This window comes from Anomalospiza imberbis, chromosome 3 (assembly GCF_031753505.1).
Source record: "Anomalospiza imberbis isolate Cuckoo-Finch-1a 21T00152 chromosome 3, ASM3175350v1, whole genome shotgun sequence".
Taxonomy (NCBI): domain Eukaryota; kingdom Metazoa; phylum Chordata; class Aves; order Passeriformes; family Viduidae; genus Anomalospiza; species Anomalospiza imberbis.
Genome location: NC_089683.1, coordinates 99,056,903 through 99,074,283, shown reverse-complemented (window position 1 = coordinate 99,074,283; position 17,381 = coordinate 99,056,903). Strand labels below are relative to the sequence as shown.

Genomic DNA, 17,381 nt, shown 5'->3' with positions numbered 1-17,381 from the left:
GTTGTCTGCAGTGATGTATTCAAATGTTTCACAAAAATTAGAGGTGTAAAATTCAAGAGGGGAAAAAAAACCCCATTCCTGTAGGGCAGCAGGATACAGGCCTTTGTGAAAGGGCTTTGCTAGATGGATATGTTTGTAGGGGGAAACTCGGTGTCTGTGTGGCCAGATGGGCTGGAGTAGAAACGTTCCAAAACACTCCAAGCTACTAGAGAAAGCCTCTGTGATTGTGGTGCCCAAGGGAGTGCTGGGCTCGGCAGGCAGCAGATGTGAAGGACTTTGCAACATGTGTCTGCTATGAGCCTGTGCACCTTTTGATGACACATATTGAGGCTGTTGTGTGGAGCAGGAAGCAAGTGATCATTTCATAGCTTTAAAGTGACTTGAGGTGTTGTTCATTTGTGGGCAGGTTACTCCCAAGCTGGAATTTGGAGAGCAGGACAGAATTATCAGGTTGACTTCCTGTAGAAAAAATTTGCATATGCAAAACACAGAACTTAGTGATGGTGAAGGATGTGCATGATCATAGGCTTCACAAATGGAAGTGCTCCAGGAGCTCGGGAGAGGAGAACCGCTTTGGGCAAACCATGGACAGAATGACTGAGAATAGTGAGTCTGAGTGTAGAAGAGTGTAGAAGTGGGTTACATGGGTGGCAGGATGCCAGTGGGTGACAAGTGATGTGTAATCAGTCTGAAAGTTGTTTGTAGAACTGGTTTCTGGCCCAGTGAATCCTGTGTCTTCTCACAAGGACAGTTTCCATTAGCATTGTGTAGATGCTTGTTCTAATGCACGAGCTTCTTTGTGTGCTGACAGCCCAGGGGCAGCCATCTGACACAGCTGCTTGCAGGAAACTTCTGTGACATTCATCTGAAATATTGTTTCTGGAATATCTTCTAACACAGCATCTGTTGGAAGCTGATTCTTCCTTCAGAGGCCATGGCTCTAACATGATGTCTGTAGAGTCAGCAGGTCTGGAGAAGTCCTGCCAGTGGCCACAGTCCACAGTGACCAGTGTGGGACTGGTGCTTCTGTGTTTTCCAGTCTTCAGTTAGCCCAAGCTTTCCTGACTGAGCAGGTCATGTGTTAGGCAAGTGTTTTAGTTCACTGAAGCTGAAGGGAGCTCAAGCCCCAAATGTGAGCTGTTAATGGTATATCTGTGCACTGTGCTTCCTTATTGCTTGCCCATGTTCTTTCTCTACTGATCTGCTTGTATATGGTATAGTCTTGATGTGTTCTTCAAGGCAGGAGCTCTGCTGCACTGTCCCAGTGCCCAGCACAGGTGGTCTCTGGTCTCACTGTGCTTTGGGGGTGGTAGTGGTGGCAAAATAATTTCCATCCATGGGCAATAATGCCCTTGGGTTTCTCTGTCTCTTATGCATGTGTAGTCTGCATTTTTTCATACTTATGCATATCTGGAGAAAGAATAACTTTGCACTGGGTTTAATGCTATAGATTATTTCTTTTTCTGGAGTCTCTATTGCAAGTCTTGGCTGTCCCTGTGCTCCTTCTTAGGTGTTTAATTTTCTGCAGGTGCAGCTCTGACTGCTGCAGGAGTGGGACTGGGCTGGATCAACCTTTGTGGGGTTGCTGTGTGCTCGGCTGTTAACGCAGGATAGGTGGGAGGCCTTCAAGTCTTCAAGCTACCTGAAAGAGTCTGTGCCAATAAAAATGGACAGGGGGAAGTATAAGCCCCCGTGCATGGAATGGTTCAGTAGTATGACTGCAGGATTTTTGATGCCTTGCAGGAGGATCTTGGCTTTCTAAGCTCAGCTGTTGCCTGTAATGGAAATTTTTTTTCTGGCTGCATGGGGCATGTGCCACTGAAAAAGTCCACATTTCTTTTTGGAAATTGCCTTGCTCTCCAGGTGAAGGTATCATCCCTCCTGCTGGGGTCTTTCTCTTTTCAGGGCCAAGTTAAAAGAGATTTGTGACCTCTTGATGACCTTCTTATGAACTGGCTGAGTATAGTCTAGACCCAGCTGCCTTTGGCTTATGTGGCTACCAGGGGAGGCAGAGCTGAATGTTATGGGCAGTGGGCTATTATGCAGAAAGGCAGAAGGAAGTAAACACCTGGAAACTATAAAAAATGTTCTTTGCTTCTTCAGTGGGGCTACCCATTGGCTCAAAATTATTGGCTTCCCATCACAGTGCCTTAGAAGGAAAGCAAACCTGCTTAATTCACAATGCAGGATGTGAAGCATGCTTTGGTTAAAATAGTCCATCAATCAGCCTTAACTTCTATTAATAGTTGTCTTAGTATCTTAGTAGAAGTCTTTATAGCAGTGTTCTGAGGTGGGAGTGTCTTTATTGAAATGCCTTGCTTATAGGTCCCCTTAGGGGTAGTAGCAGATTTTCACTGCGTAGAGACGGCCAGAAGTGGACTAGAGAATTGCCAAGGTGAAATGTCTGTCTGCATCAAGGTGGTGTGTTACTGTGTTTTCGTTGTTTTGTGTGTTGGTCAGGGGGTATGTTGGGAAAAAATGTGTCAAAGGACTTTGTGCAAACATGCTTCAAGTCTTGTTATTTCCACATAGTGGTATTTTCCACCTCTTTTAATAGGACTGCTCTTTTTATTTTTTTTTTCTTTTAACATCTGAGCGTCCATAAATGTGAGTTCTTAATTAGGAAACAAGATAAGATTGTGTGATTGTATTCACTTTTTCCATGACACAGCTACTGTGTTCATTGTTACGTGGATGTTGTTCCAGTGATAAGTAATCATATTTCTAGTTAGAGGTGAGAGATACAAGTTGTGTTTTGGTTGCTGCGTCAGTATTGCTCAGGTCAGGCTGCAAAAGCACATTCTACCTGTGCAGATTATGCTGTGAATGGCATTGCAAGGATTCAGATACACTGCATTTCATCCACAATGCCTTGTATCTCAGTACAATGCATGAGGAAACATTCCAAGTCTTGCTGCCACCCCCACAGTGTGCTCGAACACAGTGTCTCCTGTTTATGTTTGTTAGAAAAGCATTGATTGAGGGAAATGCATGTGTTTTGGGCTCAATTTGTAAGACTGTGTATGTGTACCTTCAGGATATTACATTCCAGCAGGTACTCTGAATTCTCTATCATTATAAATTGCAAACTTTTGTTTTGGAAAATTACAGCCTAATGAATGTCTTACTGGAATGAGAACAGTTGTTGCAAGTACGACTGCAAATATCCCAAAAGTGCCAACTAGGGTGATCCTCTGAAGTTCCATGAGGTGAATGCTCTTGTCTCTGCAACCCAGTTTTCCTGTTTGGGCAGCCAGTGTCCATTACCTGATCACTCGTGGAGAGTAGGTTAACACTTTATTTGTGCAGGTGTGGTTGCCTGCTTTCCATTGCCTGAGGTCCAGGAATCCTTTCAGTGACAGTTCCTGCCGTGTGGTGTGAAGTGAAGGAACGTGCTCTCCTCTGGCACAGCTACATGAAGGGGTTGCTGTGGGCTCAGGGGTCAGTTTACTCTCAGCATAGAGCATTGCCTGTCTTTTCTACATCCCCTAAGAGTTTCGTGGCAATGAAGAGCCTCTGAACTGGGTGTTCCTTTAAGAAATGCTTATTCCAGCTGGAATAATATGTATTTATCTGCCTGAGATGTTCTCGAGTGGTTTCCTGGGTAAATTAGACATTTTCATGGTAAACTTCCAACCTCAGCAAAATCTGTTCTGTTTGGATAAGCTACAGAGTTGCACCTCTGGGAATGTTAAATGATTCCAGATTGTTCCTTCAGACGACACTATGATTCCTTGACAAACCCATGTAGCTTCAGACCCAGAGTTCTTGGGAGTTTTTTGTAGGGAAACAGTCTCTTATAACTGGTGATATGCTGTGTTTGAATTATGATTTCCTTTCAGTCCTATATAGAAAACAAAATGTTCTAAACAGCCATCAGATGGCTTATTATTCTTAATATCATGGGCTTGGCTACAGGCCTGCAGGATAATATGTCTCATATGTTGTCCACTATCTGTAGCTCTCTGTGGCAGTGGAGCACATTTGGGATTTCTTCTCTGGCAGTGTTTTGTTTTCCTTCTGAGCATACAATAATTGAGCAGAACTTGGGACAAGTGTGCCCTCCTAATCTGATTGATGGGGGGGTGTGGTCCTTGCAAAATGTTAATAGTGACTTCCCTGAGGGTTTAATTTTATTGGAAGGACTTGTCATGCTGCGTCCTAGCCTTGTTTTCCAGTGCTTCATTCATTAGCCAGGCTGTGTTGCAACAGTTGTCTGATGGCTTATCAAAAATGTTGCATTGTTTTTACTGTGCTAGGACACCACGAGTGCACATTCTGCTTCCTCTGGTGTCCTCAGTCACTTCTGGCTGATCATTAGCAGCCATGTCGTTTGTGTACCCTTCTCTGGGATTACAATCCCCAGACCTTTATTCTGTCAGAAGAAGGAATTGCTGAGCACCAGTGGCTCACAGGGTTCCCCTAGGGATCCATTCTGTGCTTAAAAGTCTGTGCTGATGCTTTTGTGTAGTTGTTTGAACATTGAATGATTCTAGATTGAAAGCTGTGTCTCCTGTCAACCTTGAAAGTGGTTTCCAAAAGGGAGCCAGAGGTAAAAAGCATGCTGCATTTTATAGCATGCCAGGTGAGCATATGGCCAGAGCTATTTTCCAAATACCTCGTGTTGTTATCTTGTCCAAGCTTTCAGCATACCAGCTGATGGGGAAGCTGTGCTTCTGTTTTGGTTTGTTTTGGGTTTTTTTTTAACTACATCAAAGCTGGTGAACACTGTTTTGGGAAACAAGAAGTGAGAGTGTCTTACTCCACTGTGTGGGATGTGGCAGCAGGAACTTGTCTCTGCCTCTGGGGAAGCAGACAGCTCAAGTGATACTGCTCTTGTAGCTAGAAGTCTCTTAGATAAATGAGGCTTTGTTTGGATACTTCAGTATACTCATTGCAGTGTACTGAGAAGAGAGATGCAATGTTTCAGGTGCCTGAACCCATTGCAACTGTGGTTACAGAGACCACTCCCTGCTCTGCAGTGTGATTCAGCCTCAGTGCACACAGCCCAAAATTACGCTGACATTTTCTGCTGGCCTGTTGCAATGCCCTCTCCTTTATAATGCTGCCCACTGCCATCTCTCATGCCCTGTTTTTATGTATTGTGGCCTAACTCAATGAGGGGTCCTGTCTAGTAAATTAGAACTCCTGTTCTATGTTTGTTCTGTGTTTTCCTTATTTACCTACTCATGCTGATTTTTAAACTTCCATTTCTTATCATATTTCTTATTCTTCAGTGAGAACATATATTAAGTAGCATGAGATACAAAGCCAGTGCACGTGGGACCATTTCCTGGACAAAAAAAGTCCAGGTTCCAGGCTCAGCTATGTATTTTTAACTGTTTTTCTGCATATGTGATAAATAAATTCTTATCCATATAGGCAGTTCAGGATGACAGCAGAACTCATGTCTAGTTCCTTTTTCCAAAACTGAAAACCATTAACAATTAGGTGTTGGACCGTTGCAATGGTAGCAGGGTTAGAATAAGAGTAACTCCCTGTTAGAGGATTCTGCTACTCTTTTCCTGTTCTTTCCTGTTCCTGGTAGCTTTCTCTACCAGGGGGGAAGATCCTGTTCATGCAAAGCCTCTCATTGATTCTTCTGCTGTTTCATTTTCAGTAACAATTCAAGTAGTGTCTCTGAATCTGTATTATTTAGATAAGGGTAATTTAGATTTACATTATTTATATACTTTTAAAAGAGCTCCTGTGTATTTAGGATTTCCCTCCATGTTCCTTCATCTGTCTTCTTCTAGTCTATTTTCTGCCTTATCAATACATTTACTTTTTCTGCACATGCCTGTGAATGTGATACTTTTGACACTGTTCTCACGATTTTTTCCTTGCTTCTGGCTTGGCTTGCATACCTGTAATTGAGCAATCTTTCAATCCAAGTCTTAATTTTTCCCTTCTCAAAATAGTTTGATTTTTTTCTCATAATTTAAAGACTATTCCTAGTGAAGCTGTAACGACCTCATCTTGTTCTTGTATGGCTTGTATTTTTTAGCTGGACTATGTTCTTGATCTGTTTGGGTTGTTTTTTAATGGCTTTTACATTTTTTCAGTGTTAATGAATATCAGCTTTTTTCTTCTTCTAGACTTGCTAAACTTTCTTGTATGTGCATCCCTGAAATACAGTCTCATAAGTCGACATTTCTTTCAGTTCTCTCCTATCTTATTCTCAAGGCTGCTTGTTCCAGGTATTCCTTCCTTTCCTGTGTGCTCCTTTGTCAGAAGCAGACTGTGAATGTCCCATTTGGATTTCACTTGCTGTGTGTATGAATAATTTATTAAATTTCTCCTTGATGTTTGTCAAGTCCCTTGACATTTCAAGCTTTTTTCCCCCTGCCTCTTATGTTCCTTAACTTCCAGTCAGACAAAAGAACAACATTCCCTTTGCTCTGCATTTACACTGTGTTCATCTCATCTGTGTGTTGCTGAAATGTTAATATTATTTGGAGGTGATTTTATCTGTTGCTGTACTGATTTGTGAAAGTATGGGCAAGTCAGCCTTGTTTCAGGCTCCTGCTCCACCCACAAGGATCTGAGCAGAGAACTGCATTGTACAGGCACTGGTTATTAACAGCTTGTGTTGATGAAAAGCCTAAGAACAAATTTGCCAGCTTTGGTAAGAATCACTCTTTCGAGTGAAGAATCTTAACTGTGCAACTCTTTAGAATTAAATTTTTAAGTTTTTTTTTTCTTAATATTTTGAAGAAGCATCAAAAATGGATGTCCATGCTGGTTTGACACTCTTTCATGGGCTTGTATCGCTTCAGTCTCTCCCCTGCCTGTGTTATTGTCCCAGGTGTAACTTAACACGGTATAATGTTCCTGAGCCTGCAGGGATTCAGATCTAAGGTGCTTGCCAACTCAAGATAAAAGCAGAGGAAGTGGAAGGGATGACAGTCTTGTGTCCATGCTACTTCAGGAGTAGCAAGCTGTAATGAAATGTGAACTCTACATTAGTAGGAAAATAGTTAACTACACTTTAGGGAGGCTGCTGTGTGGCACATGAGTGTTTTTGCCAGTGTGTGTGTAGATCTTTACCAGGACACTCTGGATAATGGAACTAGTTGGTGTGTATCAGTGACCTAATCTTGACCTCGTTTCACCACTTTTCCCAGTTTAGCTGCGTTGGCACAGCAGGCTTGGAGCTGTATCCCAGTAAACTGTGCCAGGTGATGAGTGTGAGAATGTGGTCTGTTCTGCATCCCCATTAGCACTTTCTCACTTGGTTCAAAGGTACTTGTCACCATGTCTTTAGCTCTTGTGCTTTCTTTTCTGCAGAAAAGGCTGCAAGTGGTGTTTTTGTAATCACTACTTTGTGGTGGTTACTTCATTAACACATTTTATTTTAGCCTGGAGGCAGTGAGCAGCAACAGGTACCTGACAGGCTGCTCTGGCTGTGGAGGCTCCAAGCAGATGTGGTGCATTTGCACCTTGCTGTGCCACTGACTGCTGCTCTCTGCTAAACTGGCACTGCAGCATCTTTTGTTAAAGCAGCCTTGAAGTTGGGGGCAGCTGGTGCAGCAATTCTGCTGCATATGGAGACAGAAAATTTCAAAATCTGTGACATTTGCAAATAAAGTTCCATGACATTAGCCATACTACTGCTGATGTCTAATTTCAGCATGGCTAAAATGAGAGAAGATCAGTGTGATGCTGTAGACTTCCACTATTTCTTGTCTATCCTGAGATGCTTTTGGGTAGACTCGCAGTGAACAACTGGGAGTTTTAACACAGTGATTTTAAGTAAAGCAGTGACCAGGTAAAGATGGGATGTGTCCCACCTAGTGTACCCCTTTAATTGCCTAGAAAAGATAATTTTAAAAGTTCACTGCAGCATGTTACCACTGCCCTGTGGATTGGTTAGTAAGCTCTTTTTAAGGTTTCTTGGGAGGCTGTTACACATCAGCAATTAATTTGGTCATGTGCTCTTTGTTAAACAAATAAACGTTTGAAAATACTGTTTGAAAATAAAGTAGAAAGATGACCTTGTGGTTTAGACACTGAGGCTTACGTTCAGATCCTGAAGTTGCTTGCCCTTATAGTTGAAGTAGCCCTTTCCCTCCCTGAAGCCACAGCTATGACTCGTGTTCCTGTTCTCCCTACTTTGTTCACAGCTGTTTCCATGCCATAGTATTGCCTTTTTCTTGCATGTGTTATGGTGACTGTGGAGAAAAACCACCTGAGAGTGAGAGCACTAGCAGAGTTTACCTTGCTGCCCAGTCTGCCAGATAGGAATCCCCTGGGAGTTGGTGGAATCTAGAGTGAGGTTTGGAGAGCAGTGTGTGGAAATTATGTGGACTTTCTGCTGAGGTTTTAAGGACTCTTTGTGCTGAGAAAAGACATTGCTCCTGGTTGAGGCGGTGAGTATCTGCATAGCTTGCAGTGGAACATGAGAGAGGCTGATGGCTGCGTGACTGGGTAGAGTGCTGTGCATGCTCGGCCAGGGTTCAGGCTGTTTGGGCAGATCCTAATGCATCCTCAGGAGATGCTTCTTGACAGTGTCCTTATTATCTGGAATTCAGCTTGTGTGACAGGACATGCCAGAAGGCTATGGCAGAGGTTCACATCCTGTTGTGGTAGATGCTACATGATGTGCTACAGTGAAATGTTGCTTTGTTTTGTGGGGGTTTTACTCTGTCATTTGGATAAACATGGATGAGGGGGAAGCAGAGGGTGAAGCAATTCATCCAACAGTTAAAAAGTGGCAGTGACAGATTAAATCTTGCGTCTCTGCCCGAATCCAGATCTTAACTCTAAATTGCATTATTCTAAGAGCAATAAAGTCTTGCTGGAGCAGGGTCCAGGAAATTTAGTTATGTCACTGCAGCTCTCCTGTTCACACGGTGGGGCAGCAGTTGCTTGGTATGTTTTGTCCTCAGTTAATTTTCCTTTCTATTTTTTGTCACTCCTTCCCAAATATTTGGGTATTGTGAGCAACACAGCCAATCAGTTGTAGCCTCACACAGGAATCTGCTAGGAAATTACACGATGTCTGTCCAGCTCTCTCAATTCTGATCTATTTGCCCAGTGTTGTACTGTCTTGTCAAGGGCAACTGTCTCAAAGAATTGTATTTCATAGAAATCTGTGGTTAAAGGAAGCTAGGAGGTCCTGTTAGGTCCCCTGTGGTGGAGAACTTGGCTGTTTTCCAACCCCCTATTTGCTGGCTGGGTGTGCTGTAGAGGTAACTCAGCTATCCTCAGGGTTTGCTGTCTTTTTTCTAGTGGAGTGGTATTGAGAATCAGGAGGGGGAAAGGAGGAGAGAAGGCAGCCTGGAAAAAGCCGACATGAGTGCAGGAAAGGGGGTGGGAGAGAACGGTGCAATTTCAGGCTAAGCTGTTTCAGCTGTGTTCTCTCCAGTGATGCATCTGTGTGGGTTTGTGGTGTGAAAGGATGCAGAGTTGAGAGATTAGTTTCAAGGAGTCTGTTTCATTCATGGTTTGTGCAGCAAGGTGCACTTGCTCCCTGCATAGGTAAATGTGCCTTTAAATCAATGAGTAGGAGGCAAAATTAACAACCCTGAACACCCCTCTCAAACAATTGGAGTAGGAACAGTTTAACAGCCCCCCCACTTGCCTTGTAACTTCTGCCTACTCACAGCCTAGCCAAGATGAGGGAAAGGAAATCTCTTAACCCGATTATTGTTTGTGACTACAGGAAGCAATCCAGTTACAGCAATACTTTAATCCTGACACTCTTGGATCCCACTTAGAACAGAGAAATCTTGGTTTCATACCCTTGCAGGCAGGGATGTGGTGTTTGTAAAGAAAATCATCAAACCTCCCCTTGCCTTGACCTGAAGAAACTGTGATGAGGCTCCACACTGAGCACTTGGAGTTTGTTGAAAGAGCATAAGAACAGTTGGCCCCAAAATTTGAGTCCTGTCTGTCTAGGTAAGGAACGACTACCTTTGTAGATCTAAGTGTCTTTTGGGGGAAGTTTGAAGCTTTTAGCAGATCCTGACAGTTGTGCGCTCTTGAGAAGAGGAATCTTGAAAAGCATTTTCTGAAGACCACTTCTGCCATTGCAGCCATAGTTATTTCTTCTCTGGATAGCTGGCAGAGCTGTGAGATTAGGGAAGAAACCAGGCTGTGGACTGTGGTAGCTTGTGCCTGTGACAAGGGAAATGGTGTTCTTTGGATGAGATGCAAAAAATGCAAAATGGTTGGTGATAGACTGGCAGAAGTGGTCAACATCCCAGCTAAACACAGCTGTGAACAGAAGGCAGAATAGGTATTGGCCCCCAGAAGATTATTTTCTCTTCTGAGAAATGATGAGGGACTTGTCTTGTGTGCAGTCCTGATTGTAGCAGCAAACACTCCTGTTGACATGAATATGAATAGGTTTCAGGTCCCATGTGACCAAAGATTAATAACTCTGCTTAATTACAGCCTAATTTTTTCCTAATACTATGAGAGTAAGTGGACTTTTCAAGGAGACCTGACTGTGAGATGTGCGCGATATTGGAACCCTCTTTGGAAAGAAGGCAAAATTAAATAGATCAAGGTTTAAAATTCAGGCAAAATTTGTGTGAGAGAAGTCCATGGTCTCTGCCTTTAGAGTAGGTGTGTTTTCAGGCCAGACAAACTTTCCATTGAGGTTAGCAGTGTTCAGTGTAGATCTGTCCCAGGGTGGTTACAGCCTCAGCTATCCAGGTTATGGAACATCTTCCTTGTGACATCACAGCACTCCAAAGGAGATTATGAAGAGGAAGTGTAGAGTTACATGGTGTTTTGCCAGCACTAATTATACATTTTATTGTATAAATAAAACACATGAAGTTTCAGAATTCAGTTCCTGTTATCCAGAGTAAACATTTGTTGCTGATGGCTCCTAGAAGGATTGTTGGCAGTGCAGGTGAATTCATATGTGATACAGTTTCTCTGTCTAAGGGCAGACAGCAACATGGGGGGGCTTCCTCAGAAGCAGCAGGTAGAACAGCAAATGCTAGGAAAGGGAATCTCCTAGAAAGAAGAAAGGAAGAGGAAAAAAAGAGAATAGAAGAGAATAAAGAAGAGATTGATTGGTGACAGTATGAGGATTTCTAGATGTATCCTTTGAGTGTCCTGGTTCTTGTTGACTATAGGAAATGAAGCCATTGAAGGGAAAATAACTTGGTTCTTTCTGGGCCTGAGAGAGGTAATGTCAGGCTGCCTCAAAGAAGACTTTTCAACAACTTCTTCCCTTATTTTGCAGTAGGAAATATCCCCACTAAATAAGTGTTATATGTTCTGTAGAGCATCTATTGCTCTTTGGGCATGTAACTGAAATACATGGACACGTGCACACCCTCCCCACTGTCTCCCTGAAAGACAAAAACTGGACCTCAGTGACGAGTTATCACTCTTGTCAAGGACACTTAGGAAATGCATGCACTGCAAAAGGCCTATGGGATTTGAGCTGTGGGGGTGTGACTGTTAGTCCTTCCTGCTTCTCCCTGTACCTGTGGACTCTTTTTGGAGTGCCAGCTCTGTGTGCAACCCGTAGGATGCTCTTGGGTTTGCAGGGGATGGTTGCTGCTTCTGAATGGTACCTGTTGAAGGGGAGGTGATTGAGAGTGTTTGAAAAGCACATGTCTGTACAGAATACCTGTCTCCACCACCATGCTTGTCCTGGAGATTATACCTGCATTGTACCTGGGCTCTGCCTCTTGCATCCCCCCTTCTCCTGGGACACAGGTGCTCAACCTTTTAGAAAAGCAATAAATCCATATAAAGTAAACAAGTTGCAGGTTGGTGTTGTCTGTGTCTCTGGTGCAGGTCCAGGGAGAGGGGACAAAAAAGGAGGAGAACTCCTATCCTATTGAACTGAAAGACATTTTGCAACTGTGTCATTAATTGTATAATTGTGTGACAACTGTCAGCACTGTAGAAACTCGAGCCTGTGCCATTTGCTTATTATTTCCCTGGTTCTCACAGTTCTTAAGTTTTTGCTATATCTTGCAACATGTAGATTATATAAAGGACAGGAGAGGCTGAGTGAAAGCCAGACATGTTTTACACTTGCTGATTTTCTTCCTTTCATATTTTCAGATTTTGTATTACCTTGAGATTTCCCATTTTTCTGCTATGATAGAAATACTTGTAAGGACTCAGCCTTAATGTTTAGGATTAGATAAAAGGGGTGTTGGGGGAAGGAGTCTGTTCTGTGCTTGGTGACATTGGTTTTGTGCATGCACAGGCTGCAATGTTCGGGAGAAGAAACAGCTCTTGAACAAACTACTCATGGGCTAGGTCTGCTAAAGACAGATGATTTGGGTTGGCATCTGCCTGGTAGTAAAATGACCAGGCCAATGAAACAAGATAGCAGAGAGATTTTTTTGGGCTTGGGAATTTGTATGAGGTTTAGTACAACTGATTCAAAAGAGCATTTCAGTCTTGTACTATCTTGCAGCTGATGCTGCCGAAGTGCAGCCATTGCCAGTCTCAGATCCCCTGAGTTTGGTTTTGGCATGTTGTCTTAAGATTTACAGACTGAAACACATGGATTTGTTGATTGTGCTGAGTTTCACCACACTGTATGACTATCATTAAATTGCCCCAATGGAAGATAAACTTAGAGCAAATTTACCTAAGCTGAATGCTTCCTTTCCTCTGATTTACACCAGCTTTGCCTTGGGAAGTGAACCTGATAAACTCTCTTGCAGTATGTGTGTGGGTATACAACAAACAGGCCCTAAATACGATTTATTTTTTCTTCTCTAATGTAAGACCTGGAGATATTAGGAACTAGGAAAAATCCTGCTCTTCCATGTGGATATCGCTGAAAACAAAAGTGTTTAGAGTTCCTTAGGACCCACAGCAGTATTTCTTCCTTGCCTGCCTGTCTTCCCTGCCCTTGCAGAATTTGGCATGTGCTTTCTGTTGCAGTGATAGTAGGAGGTTTCTTGTAAAGCTTTGTGATTATTAAAGGCAGGCTTTGTTTTCTTTTTACTTTGCCTGCAGAGGTTGTGCTTTGGAGGATTGTCATCCTCTGAATAGCAAGACTAGCAGCTTTCTTCTCCTTAAGAATAAAGATCTAATTTTGAAGATGTATGCAGATTTTGTACTGAAGGAAGATATCTAATAAAATAAGACAAGCTGTGTATTTCTTCATGGCTGCAGCTACTAGATGAAATGGATGAGATGCTCCTAAAGCATATGCCTTAGAATCAGATCTGCCTGTATGCTGTGAATTACTGGGTTACTTCCAGTGATAAAACTGGGTGTAAAATGCTGCTCCTAACTCCAGACTATTCCAGTGGCCATAGGTCCATATCATAACAGAACTGAGAGAACTGAACTGTGAGGCGTGTGGTTGCTTTTTTCCCCCTGTCCTTTCAGATGCATGTCAAGCTGTTTCTCAGTGGCTGTTGGCAGACTTCCAGCCTCTTGCTGCCTTGCTCAATCATCTGCAGTGTGAGTAGTTTAGTAACACACGAGAATTACAGCAAGCATGAGGTGGTGTGGCTGTGTTGTGTGAAATACTCTGCTGTGCCCTGGGAGTTCCAATGGAAAGTCTGCCTGGAACTGGCATTTGGGGTTACTGGTTATTATGAATTTGAGTGTAAATCCAACACTAGCTCCCAGCAGCTGACATCCCTAGCAGGGAATAAGTTCGTAGTAGTTGTTTTCTCTCTTTTGAGTTAGTTTTCTCACCAATCCAAAGGAGAATGGAGTAATGTGGCATGAATGCTGAGAAGCTGCCCCTTTGTAGAAGAGCATTGCCTTTTGGGGACTCCCTAGAGGTAGCAGCTGCCAGAGGGCAAAAAGAGGGTGTGATGAAAATCCAAACACGGCTACTGGAAGGATGCTATGCTTTTCATTTCTTCAGCCGTGGTAGCTGACTACCATCTTCTTTTCTATGGATCTGGTTTATTATGTTTTTGGTAGAGAGGAGACAATCTGCCAGCTTTCCAGTATTTTCTGAGGCAGTTGTCAGTCAGTGGGTAGGTGGCCAACTTTCCAGGCAGTGATGCTGGGGATGAAGACCCCTCATCTTTACTCTTCTCTGTCAGGAGATATCTTCCAGTGCTCTGTCCTCCCTCCTTTTTTTTTTTTTTTCCAGAAGAGATGGAAAGGAACATGCAGATTATCTGTGAAGTATCTACCAAAGTAACTATCTCTGACTGGAGAGGCTTCTGGAGGGCTAGGTAATTATAAATGTTATTTCTTAGAAAAGAAAAATCATTTTTTTTCAAGCCACTTCCTCTCAGTTACTTCTTCTCTGGGAATATGGAAAAAAGAAAAGCTATCTGCACCCCTTCTGGAATTTGCCTGAACATTTGGCTGACTCTGGTGCCAATCCTACAGATGTTCTGATGTCCCTTTGTAAGATTGCTGGTTCACATGCTTCAGGTGTTAGGGGAGTATTTTAAGGTATTTGCAGTTCAAATATCACAGAATCCCCTGAGCTTGAAGGGATCTATGAAGATCATCAAGTCCGACTCCCGACTCCATATAGGACAACCTAAAATTCTCAAACTTGTCAAAACTCAAAATTTTTCACTATGAGGGTGAACAGGCCCTGGCACAGGTTGCCCAGAGAAGTTGTGGATCCCCTGTCCCTGGAAGAGTTCAAGGCTAGGCTGGATGGGGCTTTGAGGAATCTGCTCTAGTTGGAAGGTATGCCTGCTCATGGCAGGGGAGTTGGAGAAAGATGATTTTTAGGGTCTCTTCCAACCCAAAGCAGTCTATGATTCTGTGATAATTGTCACCATTTCTGAAGAACATCTTGTCACTCCCTGGCTGTATGTCAGTTCGGAATGGGAATCAGAGCTCTCCAAAAAGTTACAACTGTTTCTAAGTGTAAAGATTTTGGTGCCGTTTAATGCAACAATGTCTTTGAATGAACTTCAGTGTTGAATTCGACTTCCATGGATGAATACTGGACATGAGGCTGCTGCTTTGTCTGTTACAAGGAGTTGCATCTAGTATCTGAGGTGTTTTTTCAGCTGTGTTGCCTTTTTTATTCTGTGGGCATACATCACAAAACAGGGGGTAAATTTCAGAGATGGCTTGACACCAAGCCAAACAAAACCCAAGTTTTGTTGCTCATTGGTAAATGATGGACCATTTCTCAGCAGGTTTTTGGTGTGTTGCCATTTCTTTCTTGCCTGAGCAAATATGCTTTTTGTCTATGCTCTACAGGAGGTCATGCCAGACAGACCTAAAAGACTTATGGCCCTCCTAATCTTAAAAAAAGAATGGAAAAAAAACCCCAATGGGAAGTCTTACATGCTGAGGTTTAGAGGCTTACATATTAGTTGCTGACACTGAATGATTTTCTCATAAGTATCTCTTCAAATATCAACTTGTTTTTGTTTTTTTTTTTTTTTTTTCCCAAAGAGCATGATTTGCACGGCACCTTTCATGGGCTGTAGTGCAGGTAGCTGGGATGCATGACCCAAAGCTGTTGTGTGAGCTCTCAACACAGCACAGCCAGCGTTGTCAGTAGAAATCTGTGCAGCAGGGTGCAGGATTCAACACAGGACAAAATAGGTGAAATAAAAGTACTCAAATAAAGCCAACAATACTGCCTTCAGGAAACTGCTTCAGGAGCTGTGGTGTGCTGAGGGAGAGAAAGGTGACAGGCACCCCACAGTGGCTAATTGCTGTTGTCTTATCTTAACTGGAAGCCTTGCATGCCTTTCTGCTGGGGTGCTGGGTGATATGTATGGTTGGCATTACAAGTGCTTCCTGTGGGTGATTCATGCATTGATTGGGTTGTGTCGAAAGAAGGTGGGAGAGCTTTATTCCTTTCTCAGGCCCAGTTCCAGATCCTCTCTACTTAGACTCAGCAGGGACACCTGGAATGGCACAAATTGGCAGTTCAGCCTCACAGCTCTGGACTGGCACTAATTCCAGCACATGCCTGATTATGTGACGAGCTAGCTCAGTGCTGGCCTGGAAGGAAACAACTCATTATTTTTTAGGCTCATTCTTTGCTGGATGAACAGGCTGAGTCAATGTGTCACGTGCTCAAACACACAGTGGTGCTTGGGAATCACAGGGAGTGAAGGATACAGCATTGGTTTCTGGCAGTGGGGATTGGTTCTCCAGCTTCTCTGTCTGCACCCTCTGAGAGGGATTGTCAGTGTTTCCAAAGAAGTGGGATGTTGCTTGATTTCTGTGAGCATCTTTGACAAGGGCCTGAAAATGAGCCTGGTGGGGAATTGTCCAAGCTCCTATGGGATCCTGGGGGAACCTGGTTGTGGGCAGTAAGTATCCCTCACCCCAGTTCTCTGTCTGTCCATGCTGCCCTTTGTGTACTCTCTGATGGGCACAGCCTGTAGCATAAGGTCCATAAAATGGAGCCATGCTGTTTTGTCTCTGGGAGAAAGGCAGTGGTATAAGGAAAAGGTCATTCTGACTTAGTGCTAGTGTAAACAGATTAAACCCTCCTCTTTATTTCTTCACATTTTTTTTCCTTTCATTAATGTGGGTAGGTAGCACTCTTTACATTTTGTTTTGTGCTGGTTTCAATTAACAATTATGTACATGGATAACTGAGTAGAATAAGATATTTCGCACTGAGTGACAGTTCCAATGAGGATATTATGAGGTGTTCTCTTCCCTGGCACATTTTTCAGGTGACTCCTTGAAGAAAATTCTCTGCAGAGATGGAAATATGTCTCTAATTGAAAAAAAAAAGGATCTTCCAAAAGCACCAAAGCACAGTGAAGTTGCACTGAAGTGTAGGGATTCCCAAGGACATTGCTACAGTGTGTGCATATATAAGGAACCATCCTTTCTCATTGTGTTTGAAGCTGTTACAGGATTTCTTGTGCACAGAGGTGTTTTGAACCCAAATTGCCATGGTGTTTCTGGGGCTCCAAGTAAACATCATTAAGCAAGTGAGCAGCAGGGATATTCACAGGGCTTTGCAATCTTTTGCTAGAGACAATTTCATCAGGAGTGCAGCTCTCACTCAGGGGTGTGTGCTGGATAAATTATCAGTAGTGCTCAGATACCAGCTTTATCAAAAGCAGTGCAAACTGAAGAAACAAGTGCCAGAAATGGCTAACAAATACCTCCACAGTCTTTGTTCTATGACTGAAGTATTCCCTTTAGGCCTTTCTTTTTACAGGGGGGGGTAACTGACCTTGAGTCTGAAACCAGTGCTTCAGTGTCTCTGAGCAGCTGTTCTTTGAGCAGATAATACAAGTGTGTGGGAGACTGGCTCAGCATGCCTTCTGAGGAGTAAGCATTAATCTGGGGAGGTGGAGGGCTGGTTCATACACAGGTGTGCACACAGAGTCTGTTCATGGAGACCCAGGGACAGGTACCCTGTGCTTTATGTAGCCACCAAACCTGGAAGCAGAGGTGGCTGTAACAGATGCAGGAGCTTCTCATAGTCATGTGCTCGATCTCTGTCCTGAGAGTTTGGTTGT

At 43.2% G+C, this 17,381-nt stretch overlaps 1 protein-coding gene across 2 annotated transcripts in view; it reads left to right on the top strand.

Moving 5' to 3' along the window:
* The window catches only part of LOC137471556 (phosphofurin acidic cluster sorting protein 2-like), a 54,489-nt gene that overhangs the window by 977 nt on the left and 36,131 nt on the right, over positions 1–17,381 (top strand). The window lies entirely within an intron of this gene.